The following is a 4,649-nucleotide window of genomic DNA, read 5'->3' as shown; positions in this document are numbered from 1 at the left end:
TGATTATGATATTTTTGAACTCAAACATCAATAACACATCTTAAGAAGGCCAGATCCATGCAGCTTCCTAGTAGAATGAACGCTAAATATTATTTAAGGCTTGGCACGGAACAAGTTACCATCACTATTTCCTCACTCATAAACAGTGGATATGTCAGATGCATTTATTTGCGACGTGACAACTGGGTGACATATGTACGCGGACCGTTGATGACCCCTTGACGAAACTGTCATCGCGCCTTTCACTGCCAATGACAATGACAAAAAACTTTATTGTGACAGTGATAAAAGTCACCCGTACGGACTTAGCCAAAAGCCGTGTATTCACTTTGATTAGTGATTAGTAGAGGTGTGTAGTGCAAGTAGTGTCAATTATTGTTTAGAAGAGATGGCGTACGTGACGTCACTACCCGTAGTTCACTCGCAAACATTTTTTAACGCTTCTAATCACTTTACTCAGCCAAGTAATCACCTGCACTAATCAGTCGCTGTCCACACCCGTTTCCTACAAATCACTAATCAAAGTGAATACAGGCCTTCAAAGTAGTCCGCAACGAAAACTTGTTAATTTTCCTTGCGAATAAATTTTCTAGTCGGAACTAGACGTCTGTAGCTGGACACAGAGCCCCAAACAATTTCCAGTTATTACATTTCCACTCACGTCCAGACACTTGTTAATAATCCAAACTCTGACTGCACTTTACGATCGGATTAAATATTAACTTTTAATATTGTAGTGCATTTTATTGCGAAAACAATTTTCTTTTATGACTACAACATCCTACCATCTGTTTTCGCACTGAAATATAACTGAACGCTCTAATACTGGATCACGCAGGGTTAATGAGGCCTATGTCCTTTTAACACAAAAAACCTTATATTATTTATATTATATAAAAACCTTATATATATACCATTAGAGCGAATGTAATTCTTTCATACACATTTTATTCTCAGACATACAAGCCACTTCATTTTTTGTATTAGCATACCTAAAAATGCATGTTTTTAAAAGTAGTTATCTAATATTATTAAATTTATTAAATATATTATATATTAGTCTCAGAAATGGCCCAGTTTCCAAAGGAAATTTCGCCAGTCGTAGCTCCAAAGATTTTTTAAGAAATCCAAATCCTATTTAATTCTTTAACAACTCTTGCCATATTGTAATTTGATAATGAATACGAAAATATATGTGAAATGGCACAAAATCGAAATAAGTTTTTAAATACTATACGTGTTCCAAATTAAAAATATTTAAAAAGTTGAAATTTTATTTTTTACTTGTAATAGAACTTAAGGCCAGGTATATCGTCATAATAAAAGGTAAGCGTCCATTAGAAACATTTTACACAACACCTATACCAGTCAGGCCGAAGTGGCTGATGCAAATCACATCATTCATGGCTATAGGCGGCCGGGCTGATAGCTTGGTAGGATGCAGACACAATGCATCCATCTTCTGCCTCGGGTGATTAATGGGTTGGTGGGAGGGTTTTAATGGGTTTGCAGCAGCGAGTACCACATAACGCTCCACCACGAGGCAGCCCTGCCCTTGGAAGGTAGGCAGGGTCTACGCTGAATTGTAACGGCACTGGAATACTGGACCAAATGAAAGACTTATTCAAAGTCAAAGATCACCTGATCTGTATTTATCTGAAGACAGTTCGTGTTGATGAAGGATCGCGAGCATTGCTTGAAGGCGATTAAAGTATATCGAGAAACGTAAAATGTTTACGTTGGAAACATATTTATATCCACTCCAGGTATCAAATTTAAATATACATAGAGTACGTGCTCACTCATTACTATATAGGGTGTTATAGAAGAAATATATAAGGACTTTTCGTAAAAAGTATTTATCGGGAACCCATGTTAACATGAAACCAGGAGGTTAAGATGATGACTATTAAAGTATTTTCAGAGTATACCATATATTATTGAGATACTTTTAATACATTTCGATCACCGCCAGCTCAGCTCTCAGGGCTGCGAGTACAGCCTCGATTTCCACGCTCGCTTCAGCCCCTATCAAGGCTGAAATAGACCGCCGCCTTACCCAGCAGGGCTCGAACCCCTACACTACCCGAAGGCATACGCCTTGTACTAAGCACACCCTTTCCATGCATAGGATGCATGATATACATCATTGGAGGACCTACCTACCCCTATTGTGGAAAGAGCGGCATCATCCTATAGAACCGCTTAATAGGATTTTTTGTTTGTACATACTTTTCTACTGTTGGTAAAACCACTTAGCAGTTAGAGAATTGAACATACTGTATACAAAGTTGTATCGAAAGTAACCGGCGCGGTAAGTGCTGTATTTCCAACGAAAATTATAGCATTGCGAACGCTAGGCATGTGGTATTGTCGATAAATGTTATATTTTGGATAAAAGTATAAAAACAAAATTGTAATGTGTACGTCTCGGGATGTCCGTCATAAGTAATATTAAAAAAGAAAAAGTAAGGAGATTCTGTTATATTCCAAGGATCATCTTCTGCTTTTTGTAATCACTTTAAAAAACGGTGATAGTTTGATGGAATGTGCTCACAGTAAATGTCTAGCGCCCTCTAAACACTGAGTAGAGAGAGAGGAAAGCGTCGTCCGAAATACGGCTAGCGCTGCGGGTTAGAGTGAGAGTGAGAGCGGAGCCTGCCCACGACTGCCGTATGCGAGAGAGAAAGCGAAGCTAGGCTAGCGCCATAACGCGTTGCGTAACGAAGGTATACCCTCCCATAAGAAGTTATCACTTCAATAACTATGCAATTATTTTTTATATGATTTTAAGATTTTTTTTTGATAATAATTATAATAATAATACAATTTTTCCACGTCTTAATTACATAGATTAAATAAAATAGATATAAATACAATTGTTACTAAGATGCGGGCCCTGTCCGGGAGAAGGCCTCCTCCAATTTTTTTTGCTACTATGTATAAAATAGATAGATCTCGCCAGGCGACTAGTGTATCACTTCTCTAATACTTATTTAAATAATAGATTTTAAACGATTTATTAACTAAAAAATATATAACTCGAGACTTGGTTTTTTAGTTAGTTTTCTAATAAAATAAAAGTCACTACACTTAAAACTTTTTCAATTTCAATGTTCTCTTAGGTACCAGTGTACCCTTCTTTGGAAAAGGCTTCCTCCAAATCCCGCCATTCCTCTCCGCTGTTGTTTCTTTAATATGGTCTATCTATCTAAGTTGTCTTCCTCTTTTTCTGTCAAATCAAATCATATCGATCATAGTACGTTTTATATATAGTATTTATCGATAAGTTCACATCTCTAACCGTTGAGTGCAGTCCCGGCGTCATAATATCGATAATGTACGCTAATTACTATCGATATACCATTGTACCTCACTGTAGCAGCTTAAAATGTATGGGGGCTATTTGTATTTCAATTCCACTTATAATTTAGTGATATAGCTTTTGCTAAAATGTTTTAAAGACATTTGTAATCACAATTATTTAGCACCAGATTTGGGCTAGACTCCCCCTTCTTACCTGGACTAATAGGCTCTTGTTGTGCCAAGAACCATTCCACATCATATTGATAACGTCAGGCGATAATATCAGGCGATTGCTGGTTGTATGTGGGTTTTGTGGAAGTAGCTGAAGTCGTAGAATCCGGTCGCCCAATGGTCCCTGTTAACGACTCGCTTCGTCGGGGAAAGTGGTGAGAGGTGAGAAGTAGACCCACACTACTCTAGCACTAAACCACTAGCTTTCAACTGAGGGAAACCTTGGAAGGGTGGTATCGCAGGTTATGTTGAACTAGTAGAACCAGCTGTCTATAGAATTTTTTCAACTTAGTTTCACGAGCGTACCAACATTTTATTGAGATACTTTTAATACGTTTCAATGAAATTAATTAATTTTGACTTAAATACAGATGGGGTCTCAAAGTTTTTGGAATATATAATTTTATGAGTTTTTCAAAGCCCACACTTTATAGAGATAAACAGGAATGATTTGATTGCATTGAATAAGAATCAAAACTGGATTATGAAAATTCTTTCACCATAAGAAACCTACTATAAAGAACATTGGCCATATATTTGAAAGTTAGAAATTACCATATTATTCACCCAAGTTGGGTGAACCAAGAAAGATTCCTATATGCTGCATTTATTGACAAAAGAGCCATTTACTACAGTTTTATAGAAGACGTTAATATTTACTTCAAAGTACTGCATTTAATAATCCATTTACCTAGCGAAAGTAAAAGTGTACAGTTGTGTAAAAGAAAAAACTTGGCAATTAAAAAGAGTGGCGGAGAATTTATTTTCAGTTCTTCTCATTAGTTCTACGCCCTTGATTTGAGAACTGGCAGTTAATATACAAATAGAAGGATTCAATGTATATTTCTATTTTGACGTTCATAAGTGTACATTATGTTACCTACATGAATAAATGATTTTTAATTTAAAAAACTTAGCTAACGCTAAAGGACATTGTGGTACGATCGAATTAATGCGGGTGGAACCACAGATTCCAGACCTAGCCACATCTCTAATGGAGGTTTCCTCACGATCTTTTCAATCATAAGTGATGCCCTACGAGCTCAAAGTTGTAAGGTGCTCTGAAGTCAATAATCAAACAAAGTTTATTCTATGAAATATATTTCTAAAAG

This window comes from Pieris rapae, chromosome Z (assembly GCF_905147795.1).
Source record: "Pieris rapae chromosome Z, ilPieRapa1.1, whole genome shotgun sequence".
NCBI lineage: Eukaryota > Metazoa > Arthropoda > Insecta > Lepidoptera > Pieridae > Pieris > Pieris rapae.
The sequence above is the reverse complement of the archived record's forward strand: the minus strand, read 5'-3'. Positions refer to the sequence as shown.